The following is a 23,008-nucleotide window of genomic DNA, read 5'->3' as shown; positions in this document are numbered from 1 at the left end:
ATGTGTACCGCGCTACAAATGGTGCCCATATAGAAGCTTAACTTACTTACCGTGTAAGAATATTTGTAACAAAGTTAACTTCCTAGCTGAATACAATTAAAAGTTATCAAAGCACAAAATGTTGTCATTCTTTTTCGGAAAGGCTGTATTTATCTATGCAGTGCATACTAAATGTCGATTTTGAAAAAAAATTGGAGTTGATCGATTTTTTGCACTGAGGTTTTCATTTTTTATATTAGACCTATAATAAATAAATAAATATAATAAATAAACAATGCATAGGATGTAGTATGGATGGCTAGGTGATGATGTAGGTGGACTTTTCAAATTTATCGAGTTTTATCAATAAGGAAGTGCTGCTGAATCTGAAAACTTATCCAATACATGTATGAATGATAAGCTACTTCAAACAGATATTACAAACTTACATATTTGGAGTATTAATAATAAATTGTTATTTAATATTAATAAGTGTATACATGAGAGGAACATAGGTTAAGGGTGTTTGAGAATAAGGTGCTTAGGAAAATATTTGGGGCTAAGCGGGATGAAGTTACAGGAGAATGGAGAAAGTTACACAACACAGAACTGCACGCATTGTATTCTTCACCTGACATAATTAGGAACTTGAAATCCAGACGTTTGAGATGGGCAGGGCATGTAGCACGTATGGGCGAATCCAGAAATGCATATAGAGTTTTAGTTGGGAGACCGGAGGGAAAAAGACCTTTAGGGAGGCCGAGACGTAGATGGGAGGATAATATTAAAATGGATTTGAGGGAGGTGGGGTATGATGATAGAGACTGGCTTAATCTTGCACAGGATAGGGACCGATGGCGGGCTTATGTGAGGGCTGCAATGAACCTTCGGGTTCCTTAAAAGCCATTTGTAAGTAAGTAAGTAAGTATACATATGACCTTTTCTAGATTGAAAAATACAATTAAATTTTCATATAAAATAGAGGCAAAAGTTTTACCAACAGAAAATAAACATAAAGATTTAGGTATATTATTTAGGAGTAATTTTATATTTCAACGTCATATTAATAATATTATAAATTTGTCCTATAAAAGTTTAGGTTTTGTTATGAGAAATTCTTGTAAATTTAAAGTCAAAACTATGATAATTTTTAGAATTCCATTGTTCGATCTAAATCAGAGTACGCTGCTGTTATCTGGAACCCAGTTACTAACAGATATATTATGTTACTAGAAATTTCTAAAATGGTTATATTACAGACTTTATAATGATTATCCTACTTATGAGAGTTATGCTACAATGCTTCAATATTTCCATTTTACTAGTTTGTAAATTAGACGAAATTGTCAATCTTTAAACTTTCTTTATAAAATTATTAACAATAAGTTGGACTGTGTTGGTTTATTTTATTATATAACATTATATGCCCCTGAGCTTAAAACAAAATTTCGAAATTTATTTTACATACCAAGACAAATACTGAATCCCACAAAAATTCCCCAGTTTTCCAAATATTACAGTTATACAATAAATTACATCCTCATCCGAATGTTGATATTTTCAATATGAATTTCTCTAGATACAGAATTATTTGTTATCATATTTTACAGAATATTGTTGTTAGTTAATTTGAAGCTACTTCCACACCTTATTTCAATTTCTATTTTTTCTTTCTCTTATTTATATTTTGTTTCAGTTTTTAATAAGTGTATTAATTTGTTAGTCGTGAGCATTGTAATTGGGCTTTGCCTGTTATTATTAATAAGTATTTAATGAATTTCAATCTTAAGGCATATAAACTTGCAAATGTTTATTTGCTATTTAATAACAATATATGAACGTTTTCGCCGTTTAGGGCATCTTCAGATATAACAAAACATATTATCTGGACCTATGATAACATATTATGCAAATAACAAGGAAAATAGAGAACAATATATATGGTACATGAAATTCATGAGCTTTATGTAGATATAACATGAAACAGGATGAATATTGAGATAATCTTTGAATTTGAACTTCGACTGGACGAATGTTTTATTTTATACATATAGCTCATGTTACAATTAATATACAATGTTTAAAATTTGTCAATGTTAAAATTTAAAATGATGATAACAAAATATTTAAAGTAATCATGGCTGAAAGTTGTCGTAAGCTACAAGATAGTATGCGTAGTTAATGTTCTTGTGTTTTGTAACTATTTCGCTTAGAGAGGCCGTTGGCATTTCAGTGGATGTTGTTTTACGTTGATGACTACTTTACAGTTGATATACAGTGATTAAATTAGCCAAAGTTAAAATTTTATAATGAAGATAATAAAATATTTAGAGTAATCATGGCTGGGAATTGTCGTAAGTTCAAGATAGTTTTCGTAGTTGATGTTGTGTGTTTTGTAATTGTTTCACTTAGAGGTCATTGACTTTGAAATGGCTACTCTGATGTGATGACATCCTATTACGTGTTCTCAGGTTTATTGAAGTATATAAATGAAGAAGCTCTATAAATTTGTATGTACTGGTGTTGGTGTGTTGGAGGTTTTATGTATAAAATAATATATATAATGTACAGTATAAAATAAAACATTCGTGCAGTCTAAGTTCAAATTCAAAGATTATCTCAATATTCATCCTGTTTCATGTTATATCTACATAAAGCTCATGAATTTCATGTACCATATATATTGTTCTCTATTTTCCTTGTTATTTGCATAATATGTTATCATAGGTCCAGATAATATGTTTTGTTATATCTGAAGATGCCCTAAACGGCGAAAACGTTCATATATTGTTATTAAATAGCAAATAAACATTTGCAAGTTTATATGCCTTAAGATTGAACTTCATTAAATACTTATTAATAATTTACCAGGCATATTGATATAGAAAAATGAATTGTAAATTTGCCTGTTATGTTCAACAACAAATGAATAAATAAATAAAAAAATAAATAAAATAAATCAAAATAATTACAGCGTAGATCTTAACTTGTTGCGGTACTAGACGTGTTAGCAACACAGCTTGACAGAAAAACTTGTGGGACTGCAATAAGGAAGTCTTGCTGTATTTTTTGATTGGGTGAAGGGGTAGAATATTGCTGTGCGTTATTTGCTTTCCTCCGTCATCTCAAGTCCTTACGAAGTCTAGCAAACTCTCTCTCTCTCCGGAATTCCTTGCAGCTGAAACATCTCACCCCGTCATATCTTCAGCAGACGGAATGTGGCGGGCTACACACGTGCACTCAGTACAGTGCAGTAATAGCGGAATGCGAACGAGCGCCACTTGTAATTGCAACACCTAAATCAAGCCGCTGCCCCACTGCAGAATACCCCTCGGCACTTCTGTTCCTTCGGCGCACTTGAAGAATTAGAAAGCTGTGCGAACTAATTAAGAAGGAATGATGATATAAAAGATACACGAGAACGTCCTTGTAAGGGATAAGAAATTATGTGAGCTCCAAGACGATTGACCACTTGTCTCAGTCAGCAGGCCACTGTTCTACTGAAGAAATATAATAATAATAATAATAATAAATAATAATAATAATAATAATTTATTTTAGCTGGCAGAGTTAAGACCGTAAGGCCTTCTCTTCCACTCAACCAGCAAAAAGTGTATATACATATGCATGAACTTACAAAGAATCCAACAATTTGATTTAGATGAGAGTTACATGTATACAAAAGTTATTTACAAATTAAACAACAAAATACTATGAACTATTAATTAAACACTGAAATAAACTGTGTAGCAGAATTAAACTAAAATACATAGAATGTTAATATATTTCAAATAATATTAGATAATAGAAAGAGATTATTACGAGACAATTAAAATACAGCACAATCAGGATGATGTCTAAAGAAAAAAGTAACAATGTAGTCAGTGATAGTTTAAATCAGTATGATTGGAGTGAAATGCTAATAAGGTTATCTTTTAAGCTGTTCTTAAAGGTGTTTATTGTCTTGCAGCCCCTAATACTTTGTGACAAGGAATTCCATTGACGCGAGGTGGATATTGTAAAAGATGATGAATAACAAGATGTTCTATGAAGAGGTATATTTAGCGTGCCACAGATAAGTGATCTGGTATTTATGTCGTGGTTAGAGTATAGATAAGAGAAACGAGACGAAAGGTAATTTGGTGTTGAAGTGTGCAGAATTCGAAAGAGTAAAGACAAAGAGTGTAAAGTTCTACGTTCTTTAAGTCGGAGCCACTAGAGACTTGCGAAGGACGGTGATATGTGATCATACCGTCGGATGTTGCACACGTATCTGACGCACATATTCTGAGCTCGCTGTAACTTGACTGACAATTCAGAACTTAGGTCACTTAACAAAACGTCACAATAATCGAAGTGCGGCATTACTAGGGTTTGCACTAGGGTAAGTTTTAGTTGCTGGGGCAAGAAGTTTCTCAAGCGACTCAAACAGTGAATGGAGGAACAGATTTTTTTATCGTTTCTTTAACTTGAAAATTCCAACTTAGATTATTATCAAAAAAGAAGCCAAGATTTTTTACGACAGATGAATAAGGGATTAGCGTGTTGTTAAGGGTAACAACTGAAAGATTACTGTTATTAAGGGAGTTAACTAAACGCTTATGTCCAATAATTATGGCTTGAGTCTTACTTGGATTAAGTGCGAGTCCGAAATTGGCCGCCCAAGTGGAGACAGTGGCTAGGTCACAATTTAACTTGTCAATCGATTCATTGATCGTATTGGGTCTGGAATATAGACTTTCTTGAATGGAAAAAGTTGAGAAGGGATGTCTGGCCGCGACCATGTATTGTGGGTCCCTATCACCACGGCATGGCGCGTCCTCAGGTTGCGGATAGAGGAGACGGCCTCCAGATATGGAGGGTAGCTGCGGATATATTGAATAAGCAGTCGCGGACAGCCGATGAGGGGTGGTCCTCCAGCTTGGGGGTTGGGCGAAGGGCTAACAACCCATCACCGTAAAAAAACAACTTGTTACGAAACCTAACAATAAGCCTCGGAATGGGACTGATTCTCCGGCACGCTAGAATATGTCATTAGGAAAGTTCAGGGTAACAGGCAGGGTTTGGAATTGAACGGGTTACATCAGCTTCTTGTCTATGCGAATGACGTGAATATATTAGGAGAAAATCCACAAACTACTAGGCAAAACGCGGAAATTCTAGTTGAAGCAAGTAAGAAGATAGGGTTAGAAGTAAATCTCGAAAAGACAAAGTATATGATTATGTCTCGTGACCAGAATATTGTACGAAATGGAACTATAAAAATTGGAGATTTATCCTTCGAAGAGGTGGAAAAATTCAAATATCTTGGAGCAACAATAACAAATATAAATGACGCTCGGGAGGAAATTAAACGCAGAATAAATATGGGAAATGCCTGTTGTTATTCGGCTGAGAAGCTTTTGTCATCTAGTCAGCTGTCAAAAAATCTGAAAGTTAGAATTTATAAAACAGTTATATTACCGGTTGTTCTGTATGGCTGTGAAACTTGGACTCTCACTTTGAGAGAGGAACAGAGTTTAAGGGTGTTTGAGAATAAGATTGTTAGGAAAATATTTGGGGCTAAGAGGGATGAAGTTACAGGGGAATGGAGAAAGTTACACAACGCAGAGCTGCACGCTTTGTATTCTTCACCTGACATAATTAGGAACATTAAATCCAGAAGTTTGAGGTGGGCAGGACATGTAGCACGTATGGGCGAACCCAGAAATGCATATAGAGTGTTAGTTGGGAGGCCGGAGGGAAAAAGACCTTTGGGGAGGCCGAGACGTAGATAGGAAGATAATATTAAAATGGATTTGATGGAGGTGGGATATGATGGTAGAGACTGGATTAATCTTGCTCAGGATAGGGACCAATGGCGAGATTATGTGAGGGCGGCGGCAATGAACCTCCGGGCTCCTTAAAAGCCAGTAAGTAAGTAAGTAAGTAAGTAAGTAAGTAAGTAAGTAAGTAAGTAAGTAAGTAAGTAAGTAAGTAAGTAAGTAAGTAACTAAGTCAGTCAGTCAGTAAGTAAGTAAGTAAGTAAGATGTAAGTAAGTCAACTGTCCGAAAACAAGTCTGAACCTCACAAGCGATACCAAGAAGTCACCATTTATGAGGCAACTAGGCCAGGAGATAATGGGGTAGTGTAGCGAGTTGCTTTCCCCCTCCATTGCATACATCGCCGACTAGCTACATATTACACTAATCAGACTTCAGATGTACACAAACAATTGTTTTTCCTCAGACACATATCGTCAAGTGAGATCTCTAATACAGCGGTACTTAATACACAACAGTAACAACATAGCTTTAAAAAAGGACATCCAGGAAATCTTCCCTCTTTCTGCAGTAAAGGTAAACAAACAGAATAGAGATATCTTATACGAAGTTTTACCGTTAGATGGCAGGAGCGTTCCATGCGGCACAGAGCTCTATTATGCCATATGCTACAGTTCATTACGCTCTGCCGCTTGTTGGCTTTCTGTGCGTGTCAAAATTATATTTACAATTATTTTGTATACTTACTTACTTACAAATGGCTTTTAAGGAACCCGAAGGTTCATTGCCGCCCTCACATAAGCCCGCCATCGGTCCCTATCCTGAGCAAGATTAATCCAGTCTCTATCATCATATCCCACCTCCCTCAAATCCATTTTAATATTATCCTCCCATCTACGTCTCAGCCTCCCTAAAGGTCTTTTTCCCTCCGGTCTCCCAACTAACACTCTATATGCATTTCTGGATTTGCCAATACGTGCTACATGCCCTGCCCATCTCAAACGTCTGGATTTAATGTTCCTAATTATGTCAGGTGAAGAATACAATGGGTGCAGTTCTGCGTTGTGTAACTTTCTCCATTCTCCTGTAACTTCATCCCGCTTAGTCCCAAATATTTTCCTAAGAACCTTATTCTCAAACACCCTTAACCTATGTTAATCTCTCAGAGGGAGAGTCCAAGTTTCACAACCATACAGAACAACCGGTAATATAACTGTTTTATAAATTCTAACTTTCAGATTTTTGGACAGCAGACTGGATGATAAGAGCTTCTCAACCGAATAATTACACGCATTTCCCATATTTATTCTGCGTTTAATTTCCTCCCGAGTGTCATTTATATTTGTTACTGTTGCTCCAAGATATTTGAATTTTTCCACCCCTTCGAAGGATAAATCTCCAATTTTTATATTTCCATTTCGTACAATATTCTGGTCACGAGACATAATCATATACTTTCTCTTTTCGGGATTTACTTCCAAACCGATCGCTTTACTTGCTTCCAGTAAAATTCCCGTGTTTTCCCTAATCGTTTGTGGATTTTCTCCTAACATATTCACGTCATCCGCATAGACAAGAAGCTGATGTAACCCGTTCAATTCCAAACCCTGCCTGTTATCCTGAACTTTCCTAATGGCATATTCTAAAGCGAAGTTAAAAAGTAAAGGTGATAGTGCATCTCCCTGCTTTAGCCCGCAGTGAACTGGAAAAGCATCAGATAGAAACTGACCTATACAGACTCTGCTGTATGTTTCACTGAGACACATTATAATTAATCGAACTAGTTTCTTGGGAATACCAAATTCAATAAGAATATCTTATAATACTTCCCTCTTAACCGAGTCATATGCCTTCTGTGCGTGTAAAAATTATATTTATAATTATTTTGTATAACCTAGTATAATTTAATATAATTCGGTATTTTCTTACCTCATAATCTAATTTAATTTACAATAAATAACAGCGTAAACTTGTATAATACTGAGCGATTCCCCTTAAGAGATTGATGGGGAAGTCTGCAGTATGCAGAATATAGATACGAGTAAATTGAATGTTCATGAACCTAAACGAGAAGTTTGAGATCGAGGTGCACGATTAAAAAAAGAAGGATCTTTGTCGAAGGTGAATATTGCCTCTTTAACCATAAGTATTGTAAGTAGGTACCGTACGCGATAAACGCCACCAGTGTCTTTTTTTTTTATAGGGAAGGGACTATGGGGCTTGAATTCCTCGTACATTTTTTCTCTAATTGCAGAAAGAACAAATGCAGTTTTTAATAGAATGATACAATGTAATCGCAGTAGTAGGCCTATAACTATTATTCGTGCGCTTTGTAGGTTGACATGCAGTTTTGAACACTATGTATGATGATTTTGAAAATTTGAAGTTAAAACATGGTTTCAATAAGTTACATAGACTATTATTTATAGGCCTATATATTTTTTCACTACGAATCGTCCTAGATAATAAACATCCCAGTTCATCTAGAGTTAGTGTAGGCCAAGTATTGTTCCATTTTTAAAATGCAGTTGTAAACTTCGGGCACTTCTACAATTACTGCATACAATCTAAGCTAATATAGCGTGCTGTCGAGGTTGCATATGTTTTTATTATTTTTTCCTTGCCCTCTTCCAAAATGAAACTGTAGCCAGCAATTCTTTACGTGAAGTAGTTCTTTTTGTTTAATAGGCGTAATTTAATTAGTTATAATTTTTAATATTGAAATCATATATTCAGAATCTTTCGGGACCTGATTGAAGGCAAAAAGCTTTCCCTGGTTTTTACATATAGGAACACAACAAAAATTTGGTATTTTGAGTTGTATTTAAGAGTATTTAATGTATAAGCCACTCATACTAATACACTACGTAAATCATCAATGTTTATATATTGGAAACAAATGCACACGCAAAGCGCATCCCTCAAAGTACACGCGCTCTATCTGTTGGAGCTAGTTCAGGATATCCCTATAGCCCAGTGATTGCCAAATCTGTGTGGCGACACATGCCCCTGTCTCCACTCAAGCGTAACCATGACATCATACCCCCACTCTCTGTTTACAGCCATCACTTCGATATAAGTAAAGACATTTATCAGCAGCGGACGTACGCATGTAATGTTACAAGTGTGTAGGATAGTATGTTTCGATGTCTTTTCGAAAACAGATAGTAAGTAAAAACTTAATTTTAAGGAGTATGGAAGGAAAAGTATTTATTTTGTGCAGATGGCAAAAATATGAGATACTTAATTTGTTGTAAAATTTTAAATGAAGTATAAAAGAACAATGTACGTTGTCATTATTTTTCTTGTTATGAAGACTACCACGCCCTTACCTGTAACTTGAATAATAAACGAACAATAAAAAGTAACGGCTTCTATGTCTTAATCGGGGTAAAATACTTCCAGGTTTTTTTCGACGTATGTAGTGTAATTTGTATATTTAATTAATAAATAAACAATAAAAAGTATTGGCTTCCATATTTTAATCGGTGTAAAATACTTCCACATTTTTTTAATACGTATTAGTGTAATTTGAATATTTCATTAAAAATTAACAATAAAAATATCGGCTTCTATGTCTTAATCGGAGTAAAATACTTCAACGGTTTTCTTAAGTATGTAGCGTAATTTACAACTTCGTGACCAGCCTGGTACGTTTTTCTAATTTCAAATTACAGCTGATGTAAAGTACACGCTCTTTCTATTTTAAATAAGGAAATACATTTATGTTATTTTATTAATAATACAAAAATAATTAATAGTTGGATAAAAAATTAACTTGGAAAAAAGTGTGTATAGTTAATAAGTAGAAGAATATTACATTGCTTTCGTTTTTTGGTCACAGTCCGTCTCTGCACTGTTATTCACTGCATTACCTGAGGAGATACCCACTCCACCCCTCTCCCTGCGATAGTGGTGTGCGGGTTGCATTTCTATTACGTCACAATTTCGTGGTGTTTGGCAACCACTGGTGTAGCCTCTTACTGCGTTGGTTTCTTCAGTAGAGTGTAGCTTGTGACTGAATGTATGAAACTACTCCACCCACTTCGCTTCACCTTCCCTGCAGGGGCGGCGTGGGGTGAGAGAGGGCGGGTGGGTGGCGGATTTATGTGTTTAATATGAGGGGAGGCTTTTATTAAACCAATCAGCACCCGCGAACAAGTGACAAATAACGGCGCAAGCAACAGGTATTAATAACAGAGGAGCTTGGCGAAGACTTCATCCACTGAGTTTGAAGAAATTGTCCAAATCAAGATAAGAAGCAAGTGTGCTTCACGTGAGCCAGGGGCATTTGTCTTTGTGGCGTAGCCCTGTGTGAGAGGACTCTGAATGAAGGTTAATAACTGGGAACGTGTTAAACGCCCGTGCACCTCCACACGTGAAGAAATGAACTTGGGTTTTGTACGGTATATACTTTTTTACTTTTTCACTAACAAGGGAAGGGTTTCGGCTCAAACAAGAATTTCGTACCCAAAATTTGTATACAGGGGGTAAACCATTCCGGAAGTTAACAAATGTAAATACCTCGGAATAACATTTAGCAGCGATCTCGGCTGGGGGGAACACGTTACAGACACAGCGGGAAAAGCATGGAGAGCGTTACACTTTGTGATGAGGGTACTAAGAAAAGGTTCTGATAAATCCAAAGAGATTGCATATAAATCACTAGTACGTCCAGTAATGGAATATGGTGCTGCATGTTGGGATCCTTACAGATTAGAACATATTAAGACACTGGAAAAGATTCAAAAACGGGCTCTTAAGTGTTGTCGGAAAAATTCACCATTAAAATGGGACATACTCAAGGACAGGAGAACGCGAATTCGATTATACGCACTGTTCAAAACATACAGAGGTGAGTCTGCCTGGAGAGAAATAAAAAATAGGTTGCAGCCGCCAAATTACTCTTCAAGGAACGACCACTCTTATAATTTGAGGGAAAGAAGACAGAGAACGGACACTGGAAAGTTTTCTTTTCTCAATCGTACTATCAGGGACTGGAATGCTTTACCTGCAGACTTACTAAAGGCTTTACCAACAACCAAAAATGTATTTAAAAATAGGCTTAAGGACCTTACTAATAGACGGTAATTATACACAGTATTTAAAGGGTGTAAATGATATGTTGTTATTGAAGTGTTGTATCAATGAAGAATTGTGTTGTGTCAGTGAAGTGTGTTGTATCAGTGAAGAAGTATGTCGTGTCAGTGAAGTGTGTTGTGTAAGTGAAACGTGTTCCTGTCAGTGAAGCTTTATAGTTTATAGTGGCAGTGCAAAGTATTTGAACAGTGAAATGTTTCTGAAGTGTTAGTGAAATCAGGATAGAATCAGTGAAATGTGTCGTAGTTCCAGTGCAGTGAGTGAGTTGACAGCGAAATGAGTGTAATGTTGAAAGGCACTTGTGCAGATATGAACATATCATACTCGTGGGTTTTAGTTCGATCTTAGGTTTAAGATACAAATTAGATTTATTTCAAATGTTATTTTAAGTGATCGTTTCATTTAATTTAGTATATTCCCTGTTGTTATTATTATTATTATTATTATTATTCATTATTGTTAGTATTAATTATTAGTATTATTATTAATAAAAAGACCTTTAGGAAGGCCGAGACGTAGATGGGAGGATAATATTAAAATGGATTTGAGGGAGGTGGGGTATGATGATAGATACTGGATTAATTTTGCACAGGATAGGGACCGATGGCAGGCTTATGTGAGGGCGGCAATGAACCTTCGGGTTCCTTAAAAGCCATTTGTAAGTAAGTATTATTATTAATTGTATTTTTAATTAATAAGTTTATTATTGTCATTATTGAGTGTAATTAGTTACCACTGCCATCGGGTATATACCCATTGCAGTGTGAATAAATACATTCATACATCTTTACATCTCTGTAAAGCTCCCAAAAGCATTCGTTTGTGTGTTAAAGCACTGTACAAGTTGAGGGGTGAGGAGAGCACTGCACAAATTAAGGGGATGGGACACCTTACCCGTAAGCTTAGCCTAGCCTAGAAGCTAGTGCGAGTGGTAAAATGTCTAAAGCCCATTTAAGAACATCTTTCTGTCTGAAAATATTGTAGCTAATCAAGAATGTAGACTGTTGTGTGAGTCATTGAATACGCACAAGGACACAACCTTAATAAATGAATCATTCCAAGGCTAGGACATGGAATGTATGATCATTCCACCTAAAAAAAAAAAAAACTAAATATTTTCAGCCTCTGAATATCTATTTCCTTTGACAATACAAAATATATGCTCGGAGGATAACAGATTGCATAAGGACTCTTGCTGAGAATCCAGAACTTAACTTGGGAAATCGAGTGTTTATGATGAAAATGCACTCTGTTATTCATAACCAGTTATCTGCTCCAGTGTACCGCCCTAAGCTTCAGTATTCCTGGCAGTCAGCTGGTTGCGTGAATCCTGAACAAGTCTCGGACTTCAATAATATAATTCAGGTAGCATCTGATTTTTCAGCACTGGAGTGTGGTTCAGAAGATTGTTCAGGTGTTGCTTCTGCGTGTTGTGCTTATTGCTCTGCTCCATGCTGTTTCATGCATTTTATAGAGAATCCTCATGTACATTTTTAAAGAAGTGTATTGACCAATATCAGCCAAACGGAGAGTTACACAAATGAATGCTTTTACGGACTTCATCGCCATTGTGAGGTAAGCCTCTGTACAATTTTTTAACCAAAAAATTCCTATTCGAGCCGAGACCCTTCCCTTGTAAGTAGCTACCATGTGACACAAAAGTCATAATCTTCCAAACACATTCTTGAAACATAGAGGGTGAGTTTTGTTAAAATAACGCTAACAGTATGTTAACTAACATGTTGTTAAAAATTAAACATTCTGTTATTGTAATAGTATTTCACCAAATACCGTATTTGAAGTACTTTGGTTAGGTAATACGATGTTAAGAGCAATGTACAGTGAAACCTCTCCTTACGGACACCCCCAAAATGCGGACACTCCTCATATACGGACAGATTTTATGTCCCAACTGAAATGATATAGAAATAATGATAAATTAATTCTCGTTTACGGACACTTTCAGACACTGACACGGACAGCTGTTTCACACCCCCTAAGCTTGCCTTACCTCCTGGCTGCGGACAGAGCTTGGATTTGAAGACCTAATGTGTTACAAAAATGGAAAATTTAGTACAGAAATTCCTTAACATGAAAGAAGACAATAAGAGTCTCGTAGGCTACCACTAGCCCAGCCGGCTACCCCTTGTTAGCTGGAAGCAGGTGGATAAACAAAATCATAAAATTTAACCTGTCTCATGAGTGCAAGTTTTCCGCGATCGTGAAATTGTATTCGACACATGATAGGGTTAGTAGGATTATTCTCTTCGCTTCAATCAGTTGTTCTGTTTCGAGAGACATGGCACCTGAACGTAAAGGTTAAGTTGAAAACTGTAAATTACAGTACTGCATCTGTAGACCTAGAATAGAACTGCATGGCACAGTACTGTATTTTCGTTTTTTGGTCTTATCTACTGTAGTTCAAAGTTGCAAAGAATTTACTGTAGTATAGTATACTGTATTTAGAATTAAACTACAGTAATACATTTTACTTAAAGCGTGAAGGGATACATAATGCATGTACTCTTGAAAGGCATTATATGATAACTCTTAGAGTTGCTCTTTATTGCCATGTAAGATTTGTTGTTATATATTGCAAGTCAGTGTAATTAAACAACTTTGAAACCCCGACAATCATTTAGGGAGACATTGTATCAAATTTGTATGTATGTATGTATGTATTTATTCACACTGCAATGGGTATATACCCGGTGGCAGTGGTAACTAATTACACTCAATAATGACAATAATAAACTTATTAATTAAAAATACAATTAATGATAATACTAATAATTAATACTAATAATAATAATAATAATAATAATAACAACAACAACAGGGAATATACTAAATTAAATGAAACGATCACTTAAAATAACATTTGAAATATTCTAATTTGTATCTTAAAACTAAGATCGAACTAAAACCCACGAGTATATGTTCATATCTGCACAAGTACCTTTCAACATTACACTCATTTCGCTGTCAACTCACTCACTGCACTGGAACTACGACACATTTCACTGATTCTATCCTGATTTCACTAACACTTCAAAAACATTTCACTGTTCAAATACTTTGCACTGCCACTATAAACTATAAAGCTTCACTGACAGGAACACGTTTCACTTACACAGCACACTTCACTGACACAACATACTTCTTCACTGATACAACACACTTCACTGACACAACATAATTCTTCACTGATACAACACTTCAATAACAACATATCATTTACACCCTTTAAGTACTGTGTATAATTACCGTCTATTAGTAAGGTCCTTAAGCCTATTTTTAAATACATTTTTGGTTGTTGGTAAAGCCTTTAGTAGTAATTTGCTGGGAACGCTATCATAGACTTAAAACTATAAAAACTAGTTCTATGCCTTTCGATTTTCTTTGCATTTTACAGAAGTAGTCTTAATGTAAAAATGTTATCTTACTATTATTATTATTATTATTATTATTATTATTATTATTATTATTATTATTATTATTATTCTATACCTGATTCTCTATTAATACTTTACTATACTTCAGTGAGATTGAAACTTGACTATGCATCTGTAGTTTGGAACTTTATTACAACTATCGATTCGGCTAAATTGTAAAATATTCAAGAACATTTATACCGTATCCTTATGTTCATTCAATTTCTGCAAAACAACTCCGGATATAGCCATGAGCTAAAATGTGATTATCAGGGAGGGAAACTCCTTTTGCCCGATGGAGAGAGAAAATGCCTGTTATTATTCGGTTGAGAAGCTTTTGTCATCCATTCTGCTCTCAAAAAAGCTGAAAGTTAGAATTTATAAAACAATTATATTACCGGTTTTTTCTGTATGGTTGTGAAGCTTGGACCGTTACTTTGAGAGCGGAACATAGGTTAAGGGTGTTTGAGAGTAATGTGCTGAGGAAAATATTTGAGGGATGAAGTTACAGGAGAATGGAGAAAGTTACAACGCAAAACTGCACGCACTGTGTTGTTCACGTGACATAATTACGAACATTAAATCCAGTCGTTTGAGATGGACAGTGGATGTAGCACTTATGAGCGAATCCAGAAATGCATATAGAGTGTTAGTTGGGAGACCGGAGGGAAAAATACTTTCGGGGAGGCCGAGACGTAGATGGGAGGATAATATAAAAATGGATTTGAGGAAGGTGGGATATGATGATGGAGACTGGATTAATCTTGCTCAGGATAGAAACCGATGGCGGGCTTATGTGAGGGCGACAATGAACCTCCGGGTTTCTTATAAGACATAAGTAAGAAAGTTGAGCGAAAGAGAGGGCCTTATAGTCTTATTCATGTCAGTAAAATCAAAGACATGGATGAATAAATAAACAAATAGATTAAAATATATCCAAAACTATATTTATTTGCTCGCACCTCAAGTGATTTTCTGAGGGATCGAACCTCTCTCTCTTTCTCTCTCTCTTGGTAAATATTGAGCTAAATTGACACAGATATGCTCTACATTTCACGAACCATGAAGTAGCGAATTTGGAAACCCTGCTGTAGACTTCATTTATTTGTATCAGGATTGTGCATTCAGTTGGTTTCCATAACTACGCTCGCTCTGAGCCTCTGAGGCAGACAATAAATACAGACGCTGTGATATGAGGCAAGTCTTTAATAAATAATAGCAGTCGTCGCAGAGTAATGTACTGGTGGTGTTTTAATAGATTTCTAGAGAGCGACTAGTAGGTAATTGTATCTAAAACTTGATACGTGTTCGTAATGGAGGAGTCCGTACGTTGGCAATTAAATGCGATGACCAGAGTGTAATGTGCAGGGCTCTTCAGGTGTTGCAGGAAGCGGCCCCACACCTGTCCGACGCCACGGTGTGTTTTCAGTTACGAGCTACTCATTTGTGAATTACTCGTTAAAATATTGCCTTTATTTATTTATGTACAGTATCACTTGTACAAGGAAGCAACACATAAATAACAATTTCTACACAGAATCTAAATATAGCTGTAACGTTCTGTGGCTAGGCATGGTGGTGCGTGCATTTAGACACTCCAAAAGACGTATGTGAAAAGTAAAACAATAAATTTCCCAGATAAATAATCGTTCTAAAAAGTAAAGGTTGTATTTACAATACACATGTTTCTTTCTGTCCTGTTTTATTATAAACTGCCTTGCCATTTAATGAAGTGTTCAGAAACGTCTGTAACAATTACGACCTATATTTATTTCTATAACTACATGGAAATACTATGTGAATTAATATTTATTAAACAAATGACAGGCTATTGAACCTTTTTTGAAGGCTAGGTCACGGCCTACTAATACTACATAGTTTACATAGTAGGTCTAGCTTTAACGTTATGATTGTTGTGTAGCTATAGTGAGGGCTTGTGTGTTCTGAACCATGCAGAAACTCAAAATGGCTTTATTAAAAATTATTGTGAATTTTATTAGTAACAACAATGTAATTTATTCGTCACAACAATAATTCCTTTCTACAATTCACCTTAAACGCTCTCGTCAACAATTGGATCTTCACTCAACACAATATTTGTTATAGCACTCCACCGACGACAATGACAATTTACTTGGACTATTATGCACAACAATGAACTGTTAATCTTAACTAATATTTACAAAGCACTATTTACAAATCAGAACTACCAGTTCTCAGTTCACAGTTCTTCTATCTCAGTCACTCGAGTTCACAGTATCTCGAACCACAGACCTTCAGAGACAGTTCACTGTACTCGAACTCGGGTCCCTCCAACTGCGATCCACTGCACTCGAACTCAGGTCCCTCCAACTGCGGTCCACTGCACTCGAACTCAGGCCTTCGGATGCTGATACAGTTGCGGACGCACACTCGAGTCGAACTCCGGTACACAAGACTGGCTTGCTTGCTCTGGCTTTCTCACTGACTGGCTGACTAATCAACTGAAAAACTGCTGTCGTTCCTTCGCGACCGTAATTTATAACCACAGCGACGTAGCCTCGAAAGCTCGAATTCGCGAGTCTTCCATTTCGACGGATTTCTCGGCCTCTCTAGGCAAGCAGAAGATGCGCGCGCAAACTCTCTCCACTCTCTCGCCGCGTTGGCCCTTTCCCCTCTCAGCCGCGCGCCATTCCAAAGTGCTCCGCGCGATTTTCTCTCTTGCGGGACGCTGGTCGTGAGTTCGAATCTCACGTCGCTGTCACATTATATTTTGTACTGATATTAAGAGAGAGATTCTGACAAAGCTTTATGTAAATTAATACTTACTTACTTACAAATCGCGTTTAAGGAACCCGCAGATTCATTGCCGCCCTCACATAAGCCCGCCATCGGGCCCTATGCTGTGCAAGATTAATCCAGTCTCTATCATCATATCCCACCTCCCTGAAATCCATTTTAATATTATCCTCCCATCTACGTCTCGGCCTCCCCAAAGGTCTTTTTTTCCCTCCGGTCTCCCAACTAACACTCTATATGCATTTCTATATTCGCCAATACGTGCTACATGCCCTACCTATCTCAAACGTCTGGATTTAATGTTCCTAATTATGTCAGGTGAAAAATACAATGCGTGCAGTTCTGTGTTGTGTAACTTTCTCCGTTCTCCAGTAATTTCATCCCTTTTAGCCCCAAATATAATCCTAAGCACCTTATACTCAAACACTCTTAATCTCTGTTCCTCTCTCAAAGTGAGAGTCGAAGTTTCACAACTATACAGAACAACCGGTAAACTGCTTTATCAACTCTAACTTTCAGATTTTTGACAGCAGACTAGATGACAAAAGCTTCCCAATCGAATAACATGCATTTCCCATATTTATTCTGTGTTTAATTTCCTCCCGAGTGCCATTGATATTTGTTACTGTTGCTCCAAGATATTTCAATTTTTCCACTCTTCGAAGAATACATCTCCAATTTTTATATTTCCATTTCGTACAATATTCTTGTCACGAGACATAATCATATACTTTGTCTTTTCGGGATTTACTTCCAAAGCTCTCTCTTTATTTGCTTCAAGTAAAATTTCCGTGTTTTCTCTAATCATTCGTGGATTCTCTCCTAACATATTGACGTCATCCGCATAGACAAGCAGCTGAAGTAACCCGTTAAATTCCAAACCCTGTCCGTTATCCTGAACTTTCCTAGTGGCCTATTCTAGAGCGAAGTTAAAAAGTAAAGGTGATAGTGCATCTCCTTGCTTTAGCCTGCAGTGAATTTGGAAAAGCATCAGATAGAAACTAGTCTATAGGGACTCTGCTATAAGTTTCACTGAGACACATTTTAATTAATCGAACTAGTTTCTTGGGAATACCAATTCAATAAGAATATCGTATAAAATTTCTCTCTTAACCGAGTCATATGCCTTTTTGAAGCCTATGAATAATTGATGTACTGTAGTCTACCCTTATACTCCCATTTTTTCCTTCAATATCTCTCGAAAACAGAAAATCTGATCAATAGTCGATCTATTGCGCCTAAAACCGCACTGATGATCCCCAATAATTTTATGTAAATTAGTACCTAGAAAATCTAAAGAACGACACGTGAAGGAATTTGATTTTTTTAAAGAATGTACGAGATATAACAGTGTGGAATTAATAACGTAACACGTAATACTTACATTTTTCAATCAAAAGGTATGTCTGCTTATATGTTGTGTTAAGCTGTAGCTATGAAATTATTTGTATATTATATCTGTTTCTATGAGTTGTCATTTTTAGTAGACTAGGAGGCATTGACTACAATTTCTATGTTATAGTTGGCAATGTATTGATATTGAGACGTGATGGTTTTCATAATGTTTCGTCATAGCTGCTTATATTACTATGACAACTTTGTGGTATTCGTACGGAAAAGTGAATCGCAACAATGTTTATGCTCGACCATGCCGAAATGTAGTAATTATACACCTGGTAGCAGTCCTTTAATGCATGTCATTAAAGTACACCTACTCATTAAAGTACAGGTGTTCAGCCAATGACAAGTCAGCTTTGTACAGTTATAAAACCTCAGTCAATGACAAGTCAGCTTTGTACCGTTATAAAACCGCAAGTATCGATTATTCTCGGATATGCAATCGAAAGAGAATTAGCGAAAAGTCACGGAGGCTGGAAATCCAATACTGTCGCAGAAGGTTATGTTCTGTTACTATAATAATTAGCGTTAATTGTAAATAATATTCAAATAAATTCAATTTGTCATCTCGTTTTTCAATGTCTAATTTAATTTCAATGTAATCTCTGTAGGTTCTTATGGCCTAGCAAGGTCAATGTGGACATCTGTTCCTCGGAAAAAATCAATACTTCCGCGTCTACGCACATCTCACAATTTACGAGGTATTGCTCAAGGTCAGTTAGATACAAATAAAATGAATAATTTCAAGTTAGAAATATGGTCGAGCATAAAAAGTAATATGAAACTCGCCTATAATGGTAATTAAGAAGCTCGTATGAAAATTATGAAACTCGCTTGCGCTCGTTTCATAAACATCCATACCCGCTTCTTAATTACTATCATTATAGGCTCGTTGCATAATGTACTATTTTGCCTTACGCGTACAGCAAAGAATAACTTTCTAACCAATAATGTTTTATGAAAAATTGCATTTTCCATGTAGGTGTGCCAAAATTTTCATTATTTGAATAATTAATGCGTCTGCGAAGTTCCAGATATTTATTTAAGCTAGAAACATAGTCTAAGCGTTTTCTTTTATAAATGAATACGAAAATGAAATGCTGCTTTGCTTGTAATTTTCAAGCTTTACACAATGCGATCTGAATAGTAATGCAAATAGTACTAAGACCTCAGTCTAGATCGTGGACTTGAGAAAGACTAGAACATATCCATTCAGAACTATAGCCCTGATATCCATTCGAAACTTTCAGAAGGTGACTTTATTGTCTCTGAATTTATATTTTACCATTTCTCTTCATTATGGGCTTGTGTTAATTGTTTCATCTCTGACTTCATTAGGAATCAAGCACTCTTAAATCATTTAAAAGGGAAACATCAATCACATTCAACTAATTAATAAAAGATCTTATATGGAGATAAAAATGTTCATTTGTCAACTCTGACAGGACTGTATATTATGGCTATTTATTTTCGAAGTCAAAATAATAACTCAGGTTTCATTGAAATTATTTGCTCCTCACTTGACAACAAGATACTGGTTTTTGCATCTGTAATTTGACATATAGCTTCACGAATGTTTTTTTTTTTTGTCTTGCATCATAGGATGGCACGGATATTTTTCACATTTATCTTGAAAACTACTTCAGTGTCTCTTTCCTGAACTTTTCAAAATATGAGTGACCTAAAATGTAATTGAATTAAAGAAAGCAAGACGAGTTGAATTTATGTCCAACATCTTCAGCGATACAATCAAGAGACAGAAGAGTTTCTATGACAACCAACGAGACTTGTACATGCCGATAAACTTCTGAAACCAAGTTTGCTAGCAACAAATAGTTACAACCAGATTCATCATCACCAGAAATAGTTCAACTGAAATCATTGGAGAAAAACGTAGTTACCAATGGCGATGTTAAGGTGGAAATACTGGGTAGGCTGAAAAAAATCTGTTTACCTTATATCTTTTTACACGGCAGATATTTCTTGGCTTTGCTATAAAAAATTTTTGCGATACAGATCCCACAAGAAGATGACACTCATTTTCACTTCCAAACAGAATACAAGTACAACAATATAACTTATTTGTCTTAGAGCACCCTGTTAGTCAAGAATATTTCTTACAGACTTACTATAACAATTGAAAATTTCTATTTTACCTTCCACTATTCCCTATTTTAATATGTAAATGTAGTGTCGATCTCTTATCTTTGTTAGAACATTTTGTTTCATACGTCCAACAGAAACTCTTTTAATTCTATAAATAATGGCCTCAATGTTCTCTTAGTACGAGCCATTTTACATAAAATTAATCTGTAAGTTTTGATTAAACTAACATTCAACAACGCAGCACATTCACAGAACACCAATATAGCGCAACGTATTATTGTTGAAGTTAGTTGCGTTTTGTATCGAGATGTAGTGAATCGATACCCCCTCCCCGGTCCCCACTCAAGCCTGCGAGTCAAAGTGGTAGACATGTCTTTAGAGGCTTCTGCAACAAGCCTCGCACTGAACTCTCCATCCTGGAATGACTGACAACAATGAACTTAATATATAGAAGGATCGGAGTAAAACCAAATGTTACGTTACATCGTTATTACGAAATTATAGGCCTACTGTTACTAGGTATAGCTTATGTTTAGGGTATGCTGTCTCAAAAGTCTCTGAAGAGTTTCGCCATTGGTAATTACTATGGCTTTGGGACGTGAAACGATTTGTTTAATTGATTTTCTCTTACATCAACAGACATTGAATGCATATTACTTTGCATTTTGAAAGGAAAATTGAAGGATGAAATGCGATTCAGAAGAAGTGGAAAATATTCTAACAGCATCGTTCTTCTTCATGACAATACCCGTCTTTTTTTTTTAGTTATTTAACGACGTTGTATCAACTACTAGGTTATTTAACGTCGAAATTGGTAATAGCGAAATTATATTTGGCGAGATGAGGCTGAGGATTCGCCATAGATTACCTGACATTAGTGTTACAGTTAGAGAAAAATCCGGAAAAATGTCAACCAGGTATGCTACTCAACCCAAGCGGGATTCGAACCCACGCCCTATCGCCCGTCTTCACACAATGTTATCTAACTGAACATGGCTGTGATATGCTGCCACATCCTTCATACAGTCCAGATTTATCCCTGTACGACTATCACTTGTTTATACCACAATTTTACACAATTTTGTTTTGTTTCTTGGAAATATAAAAATTGGAAATTTATCTTTTTTTGAAGAGATGGAGAAGTTCAAATATCTTGGAGCAACAGTAATAAATATAAATGATACTCGGGAGGAAATTAAACACAGAATAAATATGGGAAATGCCTGTTATTATTCGGTTGACAAGCTTTTACCATCCAGTCTGTTGTCAAAAAATCTCAAAGTTAGAATTTATAAAACAGTTATATTACCGGTTGTTCTTTATGGTTGTGAAACTTGGACTCTCACTTTGAGAGAGGAACATAGGTTAAGGGTGTTTGAGAATAAAGTGCTTAGGAAAATATTTGGGGCTAAGAGGGATGAAGTTACAGGATAATGGAGAAAGTTACACAACACAGAACTGCACGCATTGTATTCTTCACCTGACATAATTAGGAACATTAAATCCAGACGTTTGAGATGGACAGGGCATGTAGCACGTATGGGCGAATCCAGAAATGCATATAGAGTGTTAGGTGGGAGGCCGAAGAGAAAAAGACCTTTAGGGAGGGCGAGACGTAGATGGAAAGATAATATTAAAATGGATTTGAGGGAGGTGGGATATGATGATAGAGACTGGATTAATCTTGCACAGGATAGGGACCAATGGCGGGCTTATGTGAGGGTGGCAATGAACCTCCGGGTTCCTTAAAAGCCAGTAAGTAAGAAAGTAGTTCCTAAGTTTTTCTTCAAACCATTGTGTGGCATTTAGGCGGATTATTAACATATCTCGGTAGGTCTACATGTAGTGCCGAGGAGCATTACTTTGTTACTTGAACGACATTTGTATGGCCTCGCCGACACGATGTAAGGTACAATAAGTCTGTATCTGGAGCACTTACAGAGGTCGTAAAGCAAGGACATTAAACGTTTTCCTAGTCTAATGTTCATTTAATGACGGCTCTAAACCCACTTGATTAAGCTGTCACGTACGCAAAAATAATATTATCACTTCGATCTGAGTAGAGTTGCCGTTCATTAATCAGGGCATTTAAGCCGAATGATTTTCCTAGAACTGTGACACACTTTTATAGTCTCATTTGTGCTTTGTAGAGGCATACGACTCTAAATTTTTGGCTTCGGTTACAGTTCGTAGAGAAAAAGTTGCACGAATGAAGAAGAAATGTATTTTAAGTTGTAAGTATACATTATGAACTTCCAAGATACCGAAAGGTTTCTTATAGTGTGCACCATCTGTGCGTCTGTCAATCAACCCATTAATCAATCAATCAATCCGTCAGGCAATCTCTTTATCACTCAGTCAATTAATTAATCAGTCAATCAATTCATCAATCAAACAGCCGATTAGTTAATCAATCAATCAGTTGGTCATTTAATTAATCATTCCATCAA

This window comes from Periplaneta americana, chromosome 17, assembly GCF_040183065.1.
Source record: "Periplaneta americana isolate PAMFEO1 chromosome 17, P.americana_PAMFEO1_priV1, whole genome shotgun sequence".
Classification (NCBI taxonomy): domain Eukaryota; kingdom Metazoa; phylum Arthropoda; class Insecta; order Blattodea; family Blattidae; genus Periplaneta; species Periplaneta americana.
This window is presented reverse-complemented; position numbering follows the sequence as displayed.